The 23,244-nt window shown below is 33.3% G+C and overlaps 1 protein-coding gene across 1 annotated transcript in view; it reads right to left on the reverse strand.

Annotated features, from left to right (window-relative positions):
- Positions 1–18,765, reverse strand: part of LOC114329101 (cytochrome P450 9e2) — a 74,501-nt gene extending 55,736 nt beyond the window's left edge. Inside the window, exon 1 of the mRNA XM_028278114.2 lies at positions 18,515–18,765. The gene's annotated coding sequence lies outside the window, so the exon portion shown is untranslated. The remainder of the gene's footprint in view (positions 1–18,514) is intronic.
- Between the last annotated feature and the right edge of the window lie 4,479 nt (positions 18,766–23,244).

Below are 23,244 nucleotides of genomic sequence, written 5' to 3' on the forward strand. Positions count from 1 at the left end.
ATAATCAAAACCCAACACCGCTTTGTCATTAAAATTCTAATAACTTTATTAGGTACCTACTCGTAGACAAAATAAACGGCGATAACAGATATGCCTTTACAAGAACACATTATTAGAAAAAAAAACGTTACTTAAAACGAATAGGCCCGGATCCCGCGTAACAAAAAAGGTTGATTAATAGCAAGCTGAAAATTTGTTAATAGCGTAACGGTGTCTAGTCGGACAAACTTTAATGTATGGGAACACTTGAACGGGGGTAGTTTTAATTGTGGAACAGGTTAAAGATTTTGAATGTCAGACTACAAAAACTTCCCATGTATTTTATCGGACAGAACTTCTAATTGATTTCTTACCCTTTCATTAAACTCTCTTGCTAAAATTAGACTGCTATTTATCACCTGTCATAATTCCGGTCATTTGACATGTTCTCTTGTCGGATTTATTAAAATGCCCAGTTTGTGATAAATACCAGTCTGATTTTTGCATGAGAGTTTAATGAAAGGGTAACAAATCAATTGGAAGTTCTGTCCGACAAAATACATGGGACGTTTTCGTAGTATGACGTTCCAAATTTTTAACCTGTTCCACAATTAAAACTTCCCCTGTTTCAGTGTTCCCGTACATCAAAGTTTGTCTGACGAGACACCGTTAAGCTATTAACAAATTTTCAGCTTGCCATTAATCAACTTTTTGTTGGTACGCGGGATCCAGACCTAGAAATACAATGTCACAAATTATGGCGTAATCCCTTTTCTATAGGTATAAAAATTTTGTAAATATCATTCATTTCTTAAATCTACACAACATTGTCATTAGAAATGATTCATTATTAAAAACCGTTAAGCATATCTGTGAATATCGCATTACCCTCAAATAAAATGTGTCATCATACCGGGCTTGTTCATGCTTAAAAATAAAATATGTAGACGAGATATAAATATATGTAATAGGTAAGCAGTTTTTGCAACGACAATCCAATCACAATCAGTGTTTATAATAATAGTAATTCCGAACGAGTTCTATTAGCTTTTCTACATCCATCGCGAAAACAAAACCACAACTGAGCATTGAGTCACGCTTCCCACGACACCAGAAAATTGTGTTCCGATGACAAACGTTTGCATGCTAGACCTGGCACTGTATTCACTGATATTAGGATGCGCAGAACTCTCTACGCAACTCGCCGGTGCCAGGTGGTGTTCGCTTAGGATCAATTTGCGCCGGGGCTAAGCCCCGGCCTAAGAGTGTCATTACACTCTTCTCGCCCAGGGGCCGATCAGGGCATTTTATAAACGATTAAGCCCCGGCGCAAATTGAACCTAAGCGAGTCACAACCTGCGCCGGCGGGACTGGTGACCTGTGCAGTTATTTTTCTAGCGTGCCGCATATTGAACACAAGCCAACCCGACCGTCGGCTGTCGCCGTAACGAATAGAGACGGGCAAAATAAGTGCGGACGTGTAACGGTTACTATTGATACCGGTGGTACTGAGTACAAATACTGATTACAAAATACTGATGTATCTGATCCTTGTACTGAATTGAGTAGGCAACTAAAAAACGGTAGTTCTGTACTTGTAACTAGTAACGTTTTAAAAATATCTTACACGTCTCTAGTAGTCGTAGCGGTATGACTTTCGAAAACATCGAATTTGATCATAAGCGTATGCATAAAAAGATATCTTACACTTACACTCAATTTCTACATACCTTTATAATAACAAGCATAAGTTAAACACTGCATTGATTGTGATTTCAAAAACGGTTCGCTTGTTCGCAAAATCAGTGCGGACATGTGACGGTAAGTAAGTAAGGTAAGTAAGTAAGGTATGCTTTATTGTCAAAAAATTTTCCAATTTGTGGACAAAGCTTATACAAAATAAAAAATACAATAAAAAACAAAAAATAATAAAAAACAATAAAAAACTACAAACAAAACAGAAACAGACACCAAGTAAATGGCGTGAGTTATACTACTTAATATAATTTTATAGTTATTAAGTACACATTAAAAAATTAATTTTTTTTACTTACCGGTTACTTTTGATACCGGTTTTAAGTGGTACTGATTACAAAATACTGATGTATCTGATCCTTGTATTTACTGAATTGAGTAGGCAACTTAAAATCGGTAGTTCCGTACTTGTAACTAGTAACGTTTTAAAAATATCTTACACGTCCCTAGTAGTCGTAGCGGTATGACTTTCTAAAACGTCAAATTTGATCATAAGCAGGTGCATAAAAAGATATCTTACACTGAGTATTTTATTTCTACATACCTTTATAATCGCATAAGTTAAACACTGCATTGATTGTGATTGCAAAAACGGTTCGCATGTTTTAAATAGGATTTTTGCTGATTATGTATTCTGCTTAAATATTAAATAACACAAAAAATACAATTCACAACCATCATTTAATTTTTAACGATAAACAAAAATCTAATATAATGATAAGTTTGAAATTGATCGATTTTGTCGATAACAGTGTCATTAACAGATATTTTTAAATACCATAAATAATTTTCCAATGATTGTGTGGATTTAAGAAATACATATTAAACAATGTTTTTACCTGTATAAAGGAGATTATAATTATGACACATTATGGTACTCCTTATTTTTCAAATAATATGCTCTTGTAAACGCATAACTTTGATTTATTGGCTAAACCTACATTAGATACGTCACAAGAAATTAAAAATAATTAACATGTAATAAATTCACTGTTTTATATATTATATATATACAAATATATTATATTCCCTACTATTCCAATAAAATATTAAAACAACGAATAAACGAAAACTTGTTGAGTAGTGCTACAACAAAGCAATAAAATGGTATTCATAAAGATAGTGTAAAATATATCGCCGCTTATCTGGTCCGCTGGTATTAAAGTTATCAGCATCTAATTGCAAAGCGGTCTCTTAGCTGGAGAAAATACTTGTAATTACCATCCGTATTCATTTCAGATACTTCCATCTCGCAAACAAAAACACGTAAAAATTAACATCTGGCGCTGAGTCACCCGTCCCAGGCCCAAGAAAACTGTACGTCGATGACAAACCTTCGCAAGCTCGATCTGCGAACCTATACATTAAGGAAAGAGATAAGGTAGCAGCAAAAGGTTTTGTTAAATTTTTATTTTTGTTGTTCTGACGAAATATAACAAACTATAGTAAATTTCTTTTCTGTTTAAAGCAAGAAGATACATTATGTTATACGGGCTTTCAATGCTTAATTGTAGATGTTTTCTGAACAACTCATTGGATTGGGCCCTGTATTTTAGGCAATCAAAAATATGGGGTCCAGGTCACAGTGTATTCAATAACTGTCTTGCGTGTCTCTACCGTTATGATCATCATTTTTCACTTGTGAGCAGTTAATATATCTAGCTTTTGTACTGTTGTAACTACGAAATACGTGTCCATGTTGCACGCATTTAAAGCATTGGATAACTCTATGCACATAGGGTTCTACGGAACAGACCACGCTGTTAAAATATACATATCTGGGTAAAATGTTACATTTAAAAGTAAGTAATATCATTTGTCTAGGTTCATATGCTTTTTCTCCATTATCTCAATTTTCCTTTTAAGTTCAGTGACTTCTGTTACTGATATATTAGGCATTATATTTTCGAAAAGATATTCATCACGGAAAGCAGTATCTACGTTTCTTATAATGCCTTTCCTTTGAAGCAGGTTATTTGGAATATAATGCTTTTAGATGTTCCTCTTTTAAATTCTCATTCTTAACTAGATAATTTGCATCTTTGGGGCGTTTAAGTTGTACTCTTACCAGTGGCGGCTCGTGACATCTGCTATAGGGTGTGCTGCATGAACCACGGCCAATATAAAATAATAGAAATAGAATAACATACGAAAACAAAAACAATAAAATTAGCTTTAATACTAATTAATAGTAACTAATAACGACATGCTATAAAAATCTGATTAACTTACATTTATTGCATTTTTCTAAATTGGAAATTAATACGCCGGTCCTGTCTCGCGCCACAATTTTTCCTCTTTATCTGCGCCGAATAAAATTGTAACCTAAGAATTTCTAAACACGGCACAGATGCAACGGTCACGAATAACTGTCGTGAATTGCAGCTCGCAAACACATTTCCGATGCCGTTAATCAGCCGATTGCCGAAGCACATCGGCTAAGATCGCCGTTTGCCTAATAAATGCATTTTACCGCTGCCAGTGTTTTAGTGTAAATACGTAAAAAAAATAATATTAATCATCGTTGTTGGTGAATTATTATTAACAGTTGATGTTTAATATGATAATATGGCAGATTTGAAATAAAACTATATTAATTATTCTTTAATAATTAAGATTTGCTATGGTTGTTTGGTAGTTCTGCAGCTCAGCAGCACATAAAGAAAAGCCGCCACTGACTCTTACCCTATTTTTTCCTACTCTGTCTAGAGTCTCTACTTTATACTCTGTCTCTATCAATACTAAGAATATTTTTAATTACTAATTGTTTATGTAAGATATGACCTACCTTCATAGGGTGAATTTTTCCAATCTGCTCCTCATTTATTTTTTCAATGAATACATAATATACCTTATCCGTATAGAGATACCCTTTTTGTTGATTGAACATCTTGATTTCATTTTCTGGTTCCTTGGTCTTATCGTCTTCTTCTTCCTGGTGCATGTTTTGGGTTCCCCCTTTATCAGGGGGAGAGTTTTCACCCATTATTGTAAACCACCACCATATAAACACAAAACAAATAATAAACACTTCATAGCACTGAACACAATGATCGTACAAGACTGACAAAAATGTTTAAATAATAGATTATGTCAATGAAAGATATCATTTTAAGTCTAGCTTATAAATAAATACGATCGGTCATTTTTGAAGTTATACTTCTTTAAGCGCGATTGGGAAAAATGTTGAGAGCGAATTAAGAAAAATCAGTCTGTAGTATACGTTCACCGACAAAATAAAAATGACAGTCTGAAGTTAGTTTGTGAATCTTTCAAGTTACGTATCTATCACTGCAAATTAACAGCGTGAAAAAAATTGATGTACAATTATACGGTGGTGAGTGCGCTAATAACCGTCAAAATAACGCAAGAGACGGAAAACATAATACGTTGTGAAATAAAAAGATATGAAACTACATAGTAGAGGTGACAAATTATCAACAATAATATCATAAGAGGGTGAGAATAAATTATAATGCGACAGTATTTCGATCATTTGTTGCCTGGCAATAGACACGAGAGCCCGCAGGGTTCAAGTGACTATTGCCAAATGGCAACAAGTTTGAGAAAAAAAGTGGAGCAATATTTTCTTATTTAAGTATTCGTAAGATTATTTTGTAATACTCACATACAAAATTCAGGTCTTTGTAAATAAACATTCAGTGACAATTATCACAATTAATATTTGCAACTTGTCAAAATGAACAGCTTTAGCAAATATGCAGACGAATATATCAATAAAATATTAGTTAAAATTATTTATAAATACAGTTTTATTCATGAAATATTTTGACTGAATTACACTCGAGCGTTTAAAATTGCCGATATGTATTTCCCTCGTGACAATCTCACATTAATGCAGATCTAAAAGTTTATTTTGGTTAATTTTCTTAAAGTCAAAACTATAAAACTCGTTGTAATTAAAGAGAAACAAAATAAAAAATGAATAACCATTTTCAATTTCGTTGCAAAACGAAAATACAGCCGCATCATATTCTAGTCCAATCAGAGAGTGCAGCAAGCACCTCTACCGGTTTCGAAACTTATTAGTCTCTCATCAGGAGGCACATATGCAGCTCTCTCTGATCCAACCAACCATAGATGCCCTAGCGGCAACTGCTAGCAAAAGATCTAAGTTTTCAATAATGGCATATAAAACAGCATAATGTTGCTCTACATCCCACCAGACTGAAAACAATGGGAACCTTCTCTGGTTACACCTCCGAGGCTTCTACAATTTGCAAGCCATAACGGATGCTGAGACTAAGGAAGATTAGGGAATTTTACAATTTATAATTCACGTCCCATCTGCTCAGCGCGGTAAAGTTCCAACGAGAATGGTTCCCTTCATACTCCAATAAGAGTAAACAGGTAAATCAAAAATGAATAATCATTTTCAATTTCGTTGCAAAACGAAAATACAGCCGCATCATATTCTAGTCCAATCAGACTGAGAGTAATTTGTAATAGTAGAGGAATTGAAATTAAGATGACGGACAGCGGCAGCGATGCTTATGTATCAGAGGATGGTAAAAGGAAAGGAAATGAATTTGACGAAATCTTTAGCAAGAGCAGAAAAGTGTATCGATCTCCCGATAAAAAGAATGCTGGAGGTAGAGAGAATGAAATTACAGAAATGATGAAAACGCTAATAACTGATAATAAAAAGAAAGATAAGGAACTAGAGGATATAAAAAACATGGTAGGTGAGTTGGTAGGAGAAATGAAGGAACTCCGAAAAGAGAATAGCGAGTACAAAGAAAAGCTTAAACAAATAATTCAAGAAAATGAAAATTTAAAAAAGGAAATGATGAGTATGAAACAAAAAATGGACAAATTAGAGCTAACTTTAGAAATCTGTCAGAAAGAAAGAAAGAAAAATAATTTAATATTGAAGGGTTTGCCAATAAGTACGTCTGATATGGAACAGCTTAAGAATGAAATAGGAAACTTTTTAAATAAAGAGCTACGAATAATGGCAGAGTTAAATAAGGTACAAAAGATCAACGACAATATGTGCATTATTGAGTTTAATAAGTTTGAAGACAAACTAAGAGTACTAAAAGCAAAAAGTTTTCTAAGAAGTTATAAACAACACCGCGTATACATTGAATGCGATTTACCACTTAAAGAGATTGATATGCAGAAAAATCTTAGACATATAGCAGCAAAAGAAAAGGCAAATGGCAAAAGAATAAAAATGGGTTAGGGTTTTATCGTTATTGAAGACATCAAATGGAGATGGAACCATAGTACGAATGATATAGAAATAGCCAGAGATAATGTAGCAGCAACTGGTTCAAAAAACTACTAGTTAATGCAAATTCGAGGATGGATATGGATACGAACGTGGCACAGATTATGGACATGAGAGAATATAAAAAAATCGATAAGAGTCTTGACAAAAATATGAAAAACTAAACCGTAAAGATACAAACAATGAAAAAACTATAAATGCAAAAAATGAAAAACAAAATAAGTATTGGAAAAATGGATTGTGGAATATACAAAGTCTAAATGGTAAAGAAGAAGAACTTATTGATGAGTTTGAAAACACAAAAATGGATTTTTTAGCATTGACTGAAACAAAGAGAAAAAGAACTAGATGTATTAAAATGAGAAATGAGCACTACATGATTTTTGGAGGTTTTAATGAGTCAGAACGTGCGAGGGCAGGAGTTGCCCTAATGGTTCACAGAAATGAGCATAAAAATATCACCAGATGGAAAAATATTTCGGAAAGACTTCTTAGAATAGATATCAGTAAAAACGAGAAGACAACAATTATTGTTGGGTATGGACCATCGGAAAATGAAGCCAAGGAACTCAAATATAGCTTCTGGGAACAATTACAGGACGAAATGAACCAGATAAATCATAAGGTCATAATAGTAGGCGATTTTAATGGGCGAGTAGGGTCAAGCAATGAATATGACTACCCTGTAGGACCATATGGAGAAATAGTCAGGAATAATAATGGACAAAGAGTTATCGAGTTTTGCATCATGAATGATATGCAAGTTAGTAACACATTTTTTCAACACAAAGAGATTCATAAATACACACAAGTGATGGATTCGCGGAACGAAAAATCCGTTATTGATCTAGTATTAGTACAGAACAGATATAAAAATGAAATATCGGACGTTCGTGTTAAAAGAGGTTATGAGATCAGTTCAGATCATTTTCTCGTTGAAGCTAAAATAAAGACAAGGAGAGAACAGACACTTAATATTAAAAATGAAGAAAATCGCTATGAACAACCAAGTATTAAAGTATACAAACTTCAGTCTGAAAATATTAGAAAAGAATACTGTCGTAAATTAAATGAAGAAATACGAAAAACAAATTGGAAAAATGAGGAGAATATAGAAATATTATGGAATATTTTTATGGAGCTGGTGTATGCAACTGGGAGTAAAGTATGTGATGTAACGAAAGGAAGATATCTGAAAGGTACAGCTTGGTGGAATAATGATATAAAATTGGAAGTTTCGAAGAAGAAAAAATTGTGGAAAAAGTATATAAGTAATAAAAGTGAAGGTAATTATCAAGAATATAAGGAACAGAGAATAATGGTTAAAAATAAAATTAAAGAAGCTAAGAATCGTCAATGGGAAGAATTTGGAAATAAAATGGAAAGTGATAGTAAGGGTAACGCGAAGTTGCTCTATAGGACCCTAAAAACCCTAAGACAAAAGAAATCAAACGGAGTAACAGGTTTAGAGGACAAAGATGGTAACATATTATTAAAAAATGAAGAGATTACCGAAAGCTGGCGAGAACATTTTATGGAATTATTAATGGGAGGCAACAACGAAATAAAAAATGACAGGGAGGAGTACAATTTAAATTAACAACAAGATAATGATGACATAACGATGACCTGGTAATTGTGGCAAAATCAGAAAAAGACTTGCAAGTGAATGTAAATGTTTGGAATGAAGCCTTTAAGAAATTTGGGATGAAAATAAATATTGAAAAAACAGAAGCTTTAGTAATATCGAAAACTCAAGAAAATATAAATGTAAAGCTGAATAATGAGACCATTACACAAGTAGAGGACTTCAAGTATTTAGGATCAACAATGAATGGACAAGGAAATATAGAACCAGAAATAAACAGCAGGGTAATGAGTGCAACAAAATTGTACTATGCGCTAAATAAAAGTTTTATTAGGAAGAAAGAAGTAAGCCTGAAAACAAAAATGAAAGTGTTCCAAACTGTATACGAGCTGGTGCTACTCTACGGTAGTGAAACGTGGACAATGAATGACAACATCCGTAGTAAAATTCAAGCATGCGAAATGCGATATTTACGTGCGGTATCCGGGGTGACCAGACGTGATCGTATAAGAAATGAAGACATACGTGAAAGGTGCGGTATTGGAAGGACCTTAGACAGACTTGAAACGAAACAGTTATCATGGTTCGGACATATGACGAGAATGGGTGAAGGTAGAACTGTAAAGAGGGTATGGAAAGCGGCATCCGACAACAAACGAAGAAGAGGCAGGCCAGCAAGAACGTGGAACGCAGATATTGGAAAGGCTTGCGTAAAAAGGAATATTGGGTGAAGAGAAGCAGAAAGACTAGCTACTGACCGAAAGGCATGGAGACGTCTAACTTCTCCACTTACCTCGACACCGTAAGGTACAAGAGGACGGCTTAAGTAAGTAAGTAAGTAAGTAAATTATTTATAAATACAGTTTTATTCATGAAATAATTTGACTGAATTACACTCGAGCGCTTAAAATTGCCGATTTGTATTTCCCTCGTGACAATCTGACATTAATGCAGACCTAAAAGTTTATTTTGGTTAATTTTCTTAAAGTCAAAACTATAAAACTCGTTGTAATTAAACAGAAACAAAATAAAAAATGAATAACCATTTGCAATTTCGTTGCAAAACGAAAATATAGCCGCATCATATTCTAGTCCAATCAGAGAGTACAGCAAGCACCTCTACCGGTTTCGAAACTTATTAGTCTCTCATCAGGAGGCACATATGCAGCTCTCTCTAATCCAACCAACCATAGATGGCCTAGCGGCAACTGCTAGCAAAAGACTAAGTTTTCAATAATGGCATATAAAACAACATAATGTTGCTCTACATCCCACCAGACTGAAAACAATGGGAACCTTCTCTGGTTACACCTCCGAGGCTTCTACAATTTGCAAGCCATAACGGATGCTGAGACTAAGGAAGATGAGGGAATTTTACAATTTATAATTCACGTCCCATCTGCTCAGCGCGGTAAAGTTCCAACGAGAATGGTTCCCTTCATACTCCAATAAGAGTAAACAGGTAAATCAAAAATGAATAATCATTTTCAATTTCGTTGCAAAACGAAAATACAGCCGCATCATATTCTAGTCCAATCAGAGAGTGCAGCAAGCACCTCTACCGGTTTCGAAACTTATTAGTCTCTCACCAGGAGGCATATATTGCTGCTCTCTGATCCAACCAAAACAAACCCCGGCGTGCAGTCACGGATTGCAACGAACGAAAAGGCATAGATGCCCTAGCGGCAACTGCTAGCAAAAGACTAAGTTTATGCCATTAGATTGAAAACTTAATCTTTTGCTAGCAGTTGCCGCTAGGGCATCTATGCCTTTTCGTTCGTTGCAATCCGTGACTGCACGCCGGGGTTTGTTTTGGTTGGATCAGAGAGAGCAGCATATGTGCCTCCTGACGAGAGACTAATAAGTTTCGAAACGGGTAGTGCTTGCTGCACTCTCTGATTGGATTAGAATATGATGCGGCTGTATTTTCGTTTTGCAACGAAATTAAAAATAGATAAAAGGCATTATATTTAAAAAAAAAATAAAACGGGATAATACCCGAATGGAGTAGAGCATCATGTACCTAGTACTAATCCGTTGGCATCCAATGTAAGCCAAATTGTTTAACAGATTTCACCATGTAGTTAGAACATACATCTTGACCAGTGTTTGGTATTGTGACTATTTAGCAAGGACAGAGAGTAAGTAATCGTAACCACACTTTTCAATTTTTAACATTCAAAATTTCACCCTTTTCAATTTTACTAAGTGAGATTACTTACTTTTAGGTTCACTGATTATGGACTGATAAGTCCGAAAACGTTTTGAACGTAATCCGTTTGGATTTTTAAAAATTTTTTAGAATTTTTATTAAATATACCAACTACACTAGGGAGTTTTATTTCATGTTAATTTTATTGCATTATATTTAATTTCGATTCAAAAATCATTACCATCTTTCTATGGACCATTTCGAACTCTTTTGTTCTCATCAGGAAAGCAACTGTAATGATGCTCCCAAAATTGAAAATGGTTATTCATTTTTAATTTACCTGTTTACTCTTATTGGAGTATGATGGGAACCATTCTTGTTGGAACTTTACCGCGCTGAGCAGATGGGACGTGAATTATAAATTGTAAAATTCCCTCATCTTCCTTAGTCTCAGCATCCGTTATGGCTTGCAAATTGTAGAAGCCTCGGAGGTGTAACCAGAGAAGGTTCCCATTGTTTTCAGTCTGGTGGGATGTAGAGCAACATTATGTTGTTTTATATGCCATTAGATTAAAAACTTGGTCTTTTTTTAGAAAAAAAAAAATACTTGAAACTTATTCTCAGTACAAAAATTTAAGTAGGTTATTCCCAATATAATACATAATAATCTGATTGGACAGAATTAAACACGTGATGAAAAATCTTACTATATGATTAGAAATTAAAATTATTAAAAAATAATCAAGTAAAATTTAATAAAAAATTTTGTCCTGGTAAAAGGCATATTAGTTTAAAAAGCCCCTATAGGGCTGCAAACATATAAACAAAACGTTTTCGCTCTGTAACAAGAGCATCATCAGTGTTACAAGCACATGGTGAGCCATCCAAAAATACAAAGGTTGAAACCTTTTACAAATAGACTAAAAGTCTTACATAAATTAATATAAACATCCTAAAATCCAAAGGATGGATAAAATCCCTATGGATGCGGCTTGAGGGTAACATATGACTCCCACATGTGGTAAGTGGGTTAATTAATTAGGTCATTGTGTTATAAGAGGTGACAGGCCAGACAGGCAGACAGGCCAGACAGGTGACAGCCTGTCACCTCTTATAACACAATGACCTAATTAATTGACCCACGTACCACCTGTGGGAGTCATATGTTGCCCTAAAGCCGCATCCATAGGAATTTTAGCCATCCTTTGGATTTTAGGATGTTTATATTTATATATAAAGAAGATAAATTATATTTTGAAAAGAGTAACCTGACGAGACGAACACCGAATAAAAGCAACGACACAAATGAAGAGATGATAAAAATGATGCGGGAAGTTATGTGGAAAAATGATGAAATGATGGCAGAAATAAGAACCATACGGAAAGACCAAAAAGAAACGATGGAATATATTAAGGAGCTGAAAGAAAAAAACGAAAAATTGGAAGAAGGTTTAAAAATGGCAAACAATAGAATAGAACAATTGGAAAAAGATAGACGGAGAAATAATATAGTATTAAAAGGCGTAACACTAGATGCTACCGACGGAAAGCCTGTAAAGGAGTCAGTAGAACACTTCATAGGAAGAAATCTGAAATTAGAGGTCAGACTGAGAGGAGCGGTGAAGATCGGCGACCAAATCTTTGTAGCAGAAATGGAAAACCTAACGGATAAGATGAGTGTACTAAAAAACAAAGGAAAACTGAAAAATCTACAGGGACAAAAGGTGTATATAGAATCAGATTTAACAAGAAAGGAAAGGGAAATACAAGCAAAAATTAGGAAAATGGCAAAAGAAGAAAAAGACAAAGGTAATACTACGAAGATAGGATATATGAAACTGGAGATTAATGGAAAGGAGTGGAAATGGGACCATAATAAAGAGAAACTTATACTAACTCACAGAAATATCGGGGAAGGGACTTCAAAAAACTAAAAGAAAATAATGAGACCGAACCCACAACAATGACAACCAAGGCAATGAATGGGAAAAGCGATAGGGAAAAAGATGATGCAAAGGTAAACAAGGATGAAAATAGGAAAAAGGGGAAAGCTAGATTGCAGAAAAAAGGAGAGATAAAAATGGGAACATGGAATGTGAGAAGCATCAATGGAAAAGAGGAAGAACTGGTAGAAGATATGATAAGACAAAAAATAGAAATACTAGGAATAACAGAAACGAAGATGAAAGGAAAAGGTCTTAAGAAAATACACAAAGGATATTGGTTACTTTGGGTAGGAGCGGATACAAAAGAGAGAGCAAAAGAAGGAGTCGGGATAATAATTGCACCGAATAGACTACAACACGTTATAGAAGAAACATATGTTAACCAGAGAATATTATCGGTGAAAATTAAACTGATGGACGAAGAAATATGGACAATAATAACAGCCTACGGAGTAAATGAAGATGCAAGAAAGGAAGAGAAAGATAAATTTTTCGAGGAGCTCCAAATGCAAATTGATAATGGGGAAGAAAACATAATTGTAATGGGAGATCTAAACGGTAGAGTCGGAAACAACAACAGCGGAATAGAGGAGTGCATGGGAAAAGAAGGAGAAGAAATGCTAAACAGAAATGGTGAAAGAATAATAGAAATATGTATGGAGAATAAACTAGTTATAACAAATACAAAATTTAAACATAAAGAAGTACACAAATACACGAGAGTACAAGACAGCAGAAACGAAAAATCAATCATAGATTACTTTTTGGTAAGCAGCAACAAATGGAAAAGAGTACAGGATACGAAAGTGAAAAGAGGCTCGGAGATTGGCAGTGACCACCATCTAGTAATAATGAGAATGAGAACACCAGAGGAAAAAGAAGAAAAGAGAAGAAAGGTAGTAAATGAAAAAATAAAAAGTTACAAATTAAAAGAGGAAATATATAAGAAGAAATTCCAAGAAAAATTAGATAATACTTTGAAAGGTAGGGCAAAAAATACAAATATAGAAAAAAAAATGGGAATATCTAAAAACCAGCATAATCAAAGCAGCTGAGGAAACTTGCGGGAAAGCAAAAATAGCAAACACTAACATGAGGAGAACAGAATGGTGGACGGAAGAAATACGAGAGAAAATAAAGAACAAAAAAGACAAATGGAAAAGATACCTAAGCACAAAACACCCGGAAGATTACGAAGCATATAAAGAAAAAAGGAAAGAGGTTAAAATAGCGGTGAAAGCAGGAAAGGAAAGGTCATGGGAGAGATTTGGACAAAAAATGACAAAAAATTATAGGGAAAACCAAAAACTCTTCTACGGCGCATTAAAACAACTCAGACAAAAGAAAGAGCACACGATGCCGAATATAAAAGACAAGAATGGAAACGTACTAACAGAAGAAAAACAAATAATGGAAAGATGGAGAGAACATTTCAAAGAGCTAACTCATGTAGACAAGGACAACATAGGGGAGATACAAGAAAGGAATGAAGAACAACAAGTGGAATCCATAACAAGAGAGGAATTAGAGAAAGCAATAGAAAGAGTAAAACTGGGCAAAGCACCAGGCAAGGATCATATCACCCCGGAAATGATAAAATTCATGGGGACAGAGGGAATGGATAGCATGAAAGAACTAATGAATGATATCATAAATAGAGCAGAATTACCAAAGGACTGGAAGAAAGACATTATATTACCAATACACAAAAAGGGAGACAAGAGAAACTGTAATAATTACCGAGGTATCACCATATCAAGTATCCCTGGGAAGGTATTAGCAAGAATACTAGAGACAAGAATAAAAACACAAATAGAAACAACTATGGAAGACACACAGTGTGGATTCAGGAAGGACAGAAGCACGCAAGACCTAATATTCACATTAAGACAAGTAAGTGAGAAGGTAATCAAGAAAAATAGAGAGATACATATGTGCTTCATTGACCTGGAAAAGGCGTTTGACAGAATCCGAAGAAAGGACGTTTGGAAGACACTAACAGAAAGGGGAGTCGACAGACACATAATAGAAGTAATAAAGGATATGTACAAAAATAATACAAATACAGTAAGAACCAATAACGAGGAATCCAGAGAATTTTCTACAAGTCAAGGCGTCAAACAGGGATGCGTGCTGAGTCCACTGCTATTCTCAGTGGTACTGGATGAAGCGATAAAGAAAGCCAAGAGAAGAATGAGAAAACTAACATTAGGATACTGGCAAATGAAACAGACTCAACTATCGGAGCTACTATTTGCAGACGACATGGTATTGATAGCAGAAAACAGAGAAGACTTACAGAACAATCTTGAAATCCTAGAGGAGGAGCTGTCAAACATAAATATGAAAATTAATGCAGAGAAAACAAAAACAATGATAATTTCAAATACGAGGAAGACACACGCAATAGAATTAGACGGGAAACAACTAGAGCAAGTGGAATATTTTAAATACCTAGGAGTAATAATCGAATCAAATGGTAAACAAGACATGGAAATAAACGAGAGAATGGGACGAACAGGAAGCTTATTTAACACTATGAAAACAACATTTTTTGGGAAAAAAGGGATACCGGAAAAAGTAAAAACGGCAGTCGTTAAATCAGTAGTTAGACCAACAATCATGTATAGCAGCGAGACATGGACATTGACGGGGAGACAAAAATCCAGAGTCAATGCTATGGAAATGAGGTTCCTGAGGAAAATAGCAAACAGAAAGAGGACAGACAAAATACGAAACGAAACAATTAGACAAAACCTAAAACTAGAACCAATCAATGAAAAAGTAGTGGAAGGACAACTTGGATGGTTCGGGCACGTGTGTAGAATGTCGAACGAGAGGCTAACAAAACGAGTGTTCGAAACGAGAGTGCAGGGGAAAAACAAAAGAGGGAGACCAAGAGTTATGTGGGTAGATGAAATCAGGAAAGAAGTCGAGAAGAAGGGATTGACATTGGAAAGTGCAAGAAACCTAGCGCAAGATCGGAAAGCATGGAGACTACAATGCCAAACTCAACTCCACCAGCCTTACACCTAAAGGTAGAAAGGCTTAGGACTAAGTAAGTAAGTAAGTATATTTATATAAGACTTTTAGTCTATTTGTAAAAGGTTTCAACCTTTGTATTTTTGGGTGGCTCACCATGTGCTTGTAACACTGATGATGCTCTTCTTACAGAGCGAAAACGTTTTGTTTATATGTTTGTAGCCCAATAGGGGCTTTTTAAACTAATATACCTTTTACCAGGACAAAATTTTTTATTAAATTTTACTTGTAATTTAATGGTATACAGCCAGCTACAGGAATTTCTTCCTTGTGGATAAAAAATAATCAATAAAAATCTATAAGCTCTGAGCTTCGCTGGTGTCATATAATATTTACAACGTAAAAAAGTAATTAAACTTTGATATATGGGAACACTGGAACAGGGGAGGTTTTAATTGTGGAGCAGGTTAAAAATTTGGAACGGTCAGACCACGAAAACGGCACATGTATTTTGTCCGACAGAACAGACTTAAACTCTCCGAACAGAGATTACACTCTCATGCAAAAATCAGACTGCTATTTATCACCAAATGGACATCTTAATGAGTGGAACATGTAGAATATGTCAAATGACAGGAATTATGACAGGTCATAAATAGCAGTCTGATTTTTGCAGGAGAGTTTAATCTCTGTTCGGAGAGTTTAAGTCTGTTCTGTCGGACAAAATAAATGTGCCGTTTTCGTGGTCTGGCCATTCCAAATTTTTAACCTGTTCCACAATTAAAACTGCCCCTGTTCCAGTGTTCCCGTATATCAAAGTTTATCCAACTAGACACCCTTAAGCTATTAACAAATGTTCAGCTTGCTATTAATCAACTTTTTTTCATACGCGGGATCCAGACCTAATGTTTTTTTACGCAAAATTAGCAGTTATACTTTTAATACTTTCTTCCATTTTAAATATGTTTAATAATGTAAATTAAAATCTCTGTCAGTAGTAGTTGACATGTACTAAACACTAAATGTCAAAAATCATAACTTTATAACACGGAAAACATTTTTATGTACAATTTTCATGATAAAGTTTGTTCCAAGTCGTTAATTAATAACTGGCAACGTTGTCGCCGCTTCAGTACTCGGGTTTAATAAATCCGAAAGTTAACTAACATTGAACAACTTCTTAAAACATAATCTTTAGATTAAAAATTACGGTTTACTTAATCCATGAGTTAACTACTGATTGAACAACTGGCCCTAAAAAAATTAATTTTAATAATCTTATTGCCCTTGAAACAGTTTACAAAATGTTTTTTTAGCACTTTATAGCTTCAAAAGTAACGGAATTATGATTAACAATGATTAACAAACCAACCACATACATACTGTGAGGAAGTCAAATAACTCGTTTATCGTAAGAGATACGAAAAAAAGTTTTTCAGGTAAAAGTTGGGGCACAGACAGAACCATACACCATACCCTAAAAATATTTTCAAATATACAGGGACACTCGTATTGACAGGGTGACAGAAACCTTTGTTTTTTTTTAATGGAATACTCTGTATATTTTTACATTTTTGCATTCTGCTTGATGTCTTTTTTCTTAAAATATAGTATTTTGTAATATTATATGAGGTAGTTTAAAATATCATTACGTTATTATGATAATTTCGTAGCAACATTCACACCCTGTAGAATTGAAGTGACTTGACATCAAAATTTCTATTTATGTTCAAAGGATTTTTGATATAGTTTATTATTGTTAAACATTATTAATATAGCAAAATGTTTGATTTTATTGTACAGGGTTGGTCGGAACTCGGAATGAGTATTTTCTGAGTTTTCTTAAATGGAACACACTATATTTAAGCATTTTAATGAAATGATATTATATGGTACTTTTTTATTTCTTAAGCCTATATCAAAATGCTTTCATTTGTGAGTTATTTGTGATTCTTTAAACCAAACATCAGTTGCAACAAAAATTACGTCAAATTTTATTAGGTGGCCGTGAAAATATTCAATTATAATAGGGTAGTTTTCACCCCGAAAAAATTGAAATAAACCAACGGCATTACTCTAATTTTGCAATGGAGGGTAAATATAACCTAAATCCAAATTGCCATGCAAATCAGTAACGACAAGGTATTCAATGACATGGTTTATTTGAATTATAACTATTCTAGAGGGTGAGATTTAAGAGTTAAACTATGATAAAATCCTAAACTATGTTATTTCATGTTAATTGGCATTCATTCACTTTATCAAAAGATGATTTGAATCAATTATACGATTTTTTTTCTAATGGGGTAGTTTTTACCCCTAAAAAATAAAAAGCAACCAACGACACAATTTCAACTTTGAAGTGGAGGGTAAGTAGAACCTAAACACAAATTTTTTTGCAATTCGGTGCTGCCCCTTAAAATTACACGGTATCGCCGTATTTCCCGATCATTTACTGGGCTAATACTTTCATTTACCATATTAATATTCTTTAATATTTTCTAGAGAGCAACGGTTCTCAATCTGTGGTACATATCATCATTTGCGGTGGTACACAAAACACGAAAAAAGTATAGTAAGCAAGTATAGTAAGTCTAGATTCTAGATAATACAATATAAAAATATAGGTGGTACCAAAAATAATAAAAATAACTGTAGGTGGTACATGACTCAAAAAGTTTGAGAACCGCTGCTCTAGAGGTCAAAATATTACCATTCTCTCATTTAACAGTGTAGCCTTTTTTGTTACAATCTATTTTACAACAATATGGATGGTAATTTTACTTTACACATTACATGTGTAACGTTATTGCTCATATTATCATGTTATTTTTAGATAATTGCTAATAACTTACTTGATTTATGAGGTCATGAAAATTTGGAAAACTCTTCTTATTCCTCAATATCAATTTTAAAGAAAATAATCCTAATTAGATACCTGCCTAATACTTCCGTTGATATGTCAAAAGCACTTGCAAAATATAATATACTTTATGGAATATGGAATTTAGATACTAACTTGCGAAGAAAACTGTTTACTTTTCGAACAAATGGAAATACAATTTATATTATTCCGTGTGGTTTTAATAGCCGCAAACTAATTCTGGAAGGCCAGCACTGAATCATCCGTGGTCAAAATGTTCAATTGGAAACAGCATATCAGGAGCGGTGCATTGGCGAATTGCAACATGTTTACCCATAAAAAATTGTAAAATATAATTTAATTATTTACCATTTTGGTGGACATTGATTAATCTTATTCATTTTTCAACATTTCTGCTTTTGTTTATTCAAACCATGTTTGTCTTCAATGTTTTACTACGAATGTTCTAAGATCAGAATCTAAGATCAGAATGTTCTCATAATATTCAGTTTTCTCATAATATTAATTTATGTTCTGATAACCTCCTAGTATTATCTACTATTTTTATGGGAATTAACCACAATTTTAGATAAAAATATGTTTATTTTCATGTTCCGATTTACACTTGGGAAATCATCCTTAAAATATAAATTTGTATTTTCAGGAATTCGATTGATTTTACCTAAATTAGTTCTAATAATTGCACGTTAAACAAAATAAAACTATTAGTGCAGTCACTGAAGGTGGATATGAGCTATTACCTCCGATTTCGTTGAACCTCCATCAATTTGCATGAAAATTGGTGAGTGGTTAGAGGATATCTCAAGGAACAAAGGTGACATGGTGTCAACTTGCGCTTTTACCCTGGGGGTGGATGCCACCCCTCCTCGTGGGTGAAAATTATTTTATTAAAAATAACCCCTCAATTCGATAGAGGGACAAATTATAAGCAAAATTTGTTATATAAAGTTATTAAAATAAATCAAAACTTTTTGAGTTATTAAAGATCAAATATTTTAATTTTTCGTGAGAAAAATGCATGTTTTTAAACGATTTTTCATAAATAACTCAAAAACTATAAGTTTTTACAAAAAAGTTATTATTGTCAAAATTGAGGCTAATAGGAAATCAAATAAATTCCTTACTAGAAAAACCTTTCAATGTTAACTGAAAGTGAGTTATAGGTAATTGAATGTATATTTCTTTCGTCGAGTACCCAAATCTAAGTATTCAAGCTTAAATACCGGGAAAATGATGCATTTTATAACATAAACTTATTAAACATTTGTCAAAGCTCATTGAAATATCTATCAAATAAGTGCTCGAACAAGTTAATAGCATTAAAGTTTATGCACCAAAAATGTTTCAAAATGTATCTTTTAAAAATTTTTCTAAAAAATGTTATTGTTTTTTTTTGTAAATAACTCCGTTAAATTTTAAAGTAGCAAGTTCATCTAATAACTGGTTAAAATTTTATTCCAAGAGCTATCAAAAAACGTCAAAATAGTCATTAAAACCTCTTACTTTTTTAAAAATAAAAGGTTAAATGGCCCCGGTTACATGGTTCTCGCAGCAAAATTGAAATTTTAAACGTTTCTACCTCGGTTATTTTTTACTCTACCGAAATAGTAAAATGGGTAAAGTATTTGTTACAGAAAAACCTAAAATTTAGTTATTTATCATTTTTTACGTATATTGAGTATTTTTGGAGTTATTATCAAAAGAAATGAAAAGTACGATAATTTTAAAAATTCTGATTTTTTTAAATTATACATTTTTTTTTTCAAAAATATGCATTCTAAACCGGTCAAAATTGTTGAAATAATTAACTATGATAACTTAAAGAATTTTTTGTGAGGATTACTAAAAATTTTAATTTTAGTGGAAATGGCGTATGTTTTATTTTTCACTTTTTCCTAAAAAAAATCGAAAGGGTTCTCTTATTTTCATCATAACTTGCTTAATTTTGATGCTATTAACTTCCACTGAAGCTCATTTGATAGGTATTCCGAAGTACTTTGACAAGTACTTAACAAGTATATTCTATAAAATGCATCATTTTCCCGTTATGTAAGCTTGAATACTTAGATTTGAGTACTCGTCGAAAAAAATATACATTCAATTACCCATAACTCACTTTGAAATAACAAATAGTTTAGTTCTTTAAGTAGGGAGTGTATTAAATTTTTTATTATCTTTAATTTTGGTAATAATAGCTTTTTTACAAAAGCTTGTAGTTTTTGAGTAATACGTGAAAAACAACTTTAAAACATGCATTTCTTTAAGAAAAAATAAAATCTTTGATATTTAATAACTCAAAAAGTATTGATTTATGTTAATAACTTTATATAACAAATTTTGCTTAGAAGTTGCCCCTCTATCGATTTCTGGTATTATTTTTAATAAAAAAAATTTCACCCCCGAGAAGGGGTGGCAACCACCCCCAGGGTAAAAGCGCAAGTTGATATCATATCACATTTGTTCCTTGAAGTATCTTCTAACTACTCACCAATTTTCATGAAAATCGATGAAGGTTCAACGAAATCGGAGTTGAAAACCTCCAGTGACCAAGAACAAAATAAACTTTACTCAACAAGGAATAATATAGTCATTAATAGTTATTTAACCAACAAGTGTATTAATAAGGGCGATTAACAATTGAGATATTTTAACGCGTGAGCTGAGCGAGCGCGTTAATGTTCGAGATTGTTAATCGCCATTTTAATTCACGAGTTCGTTACAAAACTTTTCCGTTGACCGTACTTTTCAGAAATAAAGATATATCCATCTTTTGATTTTTCAAATACACAGAATTTTTTTAAACAATACAGTAAATAATGACATACAATGACAGATAGTACTAACAGCGGCTACTTGATTTTAAATTTTTTAGTGGAAATATAAATAGGTATATGTTTGGTTGCCTAAACCACAGGTCACTGCCAATCACAGAGCGTTTAATTAATTTAGGCAAGCAATGTATGTTGTGTTGCCTATAATGAAATCGTTCATTAATAGAAAATCATTCATTAATAGGGGTCATTAATCAATGATTTTGAGTTTTTGAGGGTGTTAAAATTGATCATAAATAAACGGTCGACGGAAAAATTACTTTAGAAGTCACACACAAGTGTTTATCTAGCCCAAAATTCATTACTGGTACTAGAAAAAATGAAAAAACAAAACATTTCCAACATTGCAAAACTTGATTGCAGAAACATTGAAATTTTTTGCTTATAAACAATTATTTAAATAACTGTTTTGCAGTTGCCGACTAGGGATGGCAGTTTTTGAAAAAACACCGGTTTTCGGTTATACCGGTTTTTTTGCTTACGGTTTAACTTGGCGGTTATTTGGAAAAACCGGTTTTCGGTTTTTTTAATCCAATAGGTTACAAAGTTACATTTACAATACACTTTAGTTTGCGATACTCCATTCGACTCGATATCAATATGACCAAAATTAGTACTATCGAAAGAACATGTATTACTTTTAACACGTTTGTATATTTATAGCATAGGTACATTTTAACTCATTTAATACTTCCTGTATGAGTGTATCGTTTTGAAAACCTAGCGAAATTCTTGGAGATTCGTATTCGTAATCAGTAATTCGATATCCATAGTCAGTGCATTATTTTTGGTAATCAGAAAAAGTCATTCACCCACTTTCAATGTCAAGAGTTAAGTGTGAAAAATAGATGATGTTTGCGTCTAATTCAACCAGATCACTTCTTATGTAAATATTATGATTACAAATACCTTTTCAAGGAAATATTATAATAAAAATTAATAATTATTTCTGGCTGATGTGAGATTGCACTTTCAGTTTGCTTCTGTATTTTATAAAATAAAATAAAATTTGAATTATGGTTTTGTTTGGAATAATTACTTGAGAATAATAATTATGATTGGGATCCAAAATAATACCTAACCTATTCCTAATCACCGTAAAAACCTAATAAACGGTTTTAACTTTAAAAAGAAAAACCGGTTATAACCGGGACAAAAAAACAACCGGTAAAACCGGTTATTGCGAAGTAAAAAAACCGGTTTTAGGTTTAAACCGGTAAGTTTTTCCCATCCATAGTTGCCGATAGTATGATATGCATAGGTAGAACAACAAGAGTTGTTATCGACCGTCCACCCTATCGACACCCCCTACTCTTTGGACTGACGATCTCAATAAAATGTCAAGAAATTGGATGGAAAGTTCTCAAAATAGAGCACAATGGACACAAATTAGGGAGGCCTATATCCAGCAGTGGACGCAGGGGGCTGGGTAATGATGATGAACATTTTAAAGGGTCCTTATCCATATAGACTCAATTTGATGGCTTAGAATGTGAACATCCTGTTCAGCACTGATGATGATCTGTATTAGATCGAACACGTTCTGCATATGCGATGAAGCCCTTTAAGGAAATTTTTAATAAACTATGAATCTTTTATAAAGGATTTTAATTAAAAAAAACATAGTTTTCTTTCCACTGCTTTTGTTACTGTCCATGTCCCATACCCATTCATGAACACTGGTTTGTTTATATTGTGATTATTGACGTTCGTGTTAGGGTCTTGGACTTAATAGTATCGTGGAGGCTATACATACATCTGTTTGCTGCCTGAATTCTGCTTTTTATCTATTCTGTGGTATCGTTATCTGAAGTGATTGCCGGTACGAGATATTTAAAATATCGATGGACGTTAACTATTAATTTTACAA

The sequence above is a fragment of the Diabrotica virgifera genome, chromosome 1 (genome assembly GCF_917563875.1).
Source record: "Diabrotica virgifera virgifera chromosome 1, PGI_DIABVI_V3a".
Lineage (NCBI taxonomy): Eukaryota > Metazoa > Arthropoda > Insecta > Coleoptera > Chrysomelidae > Diabrotica > Diabrotica virgifera.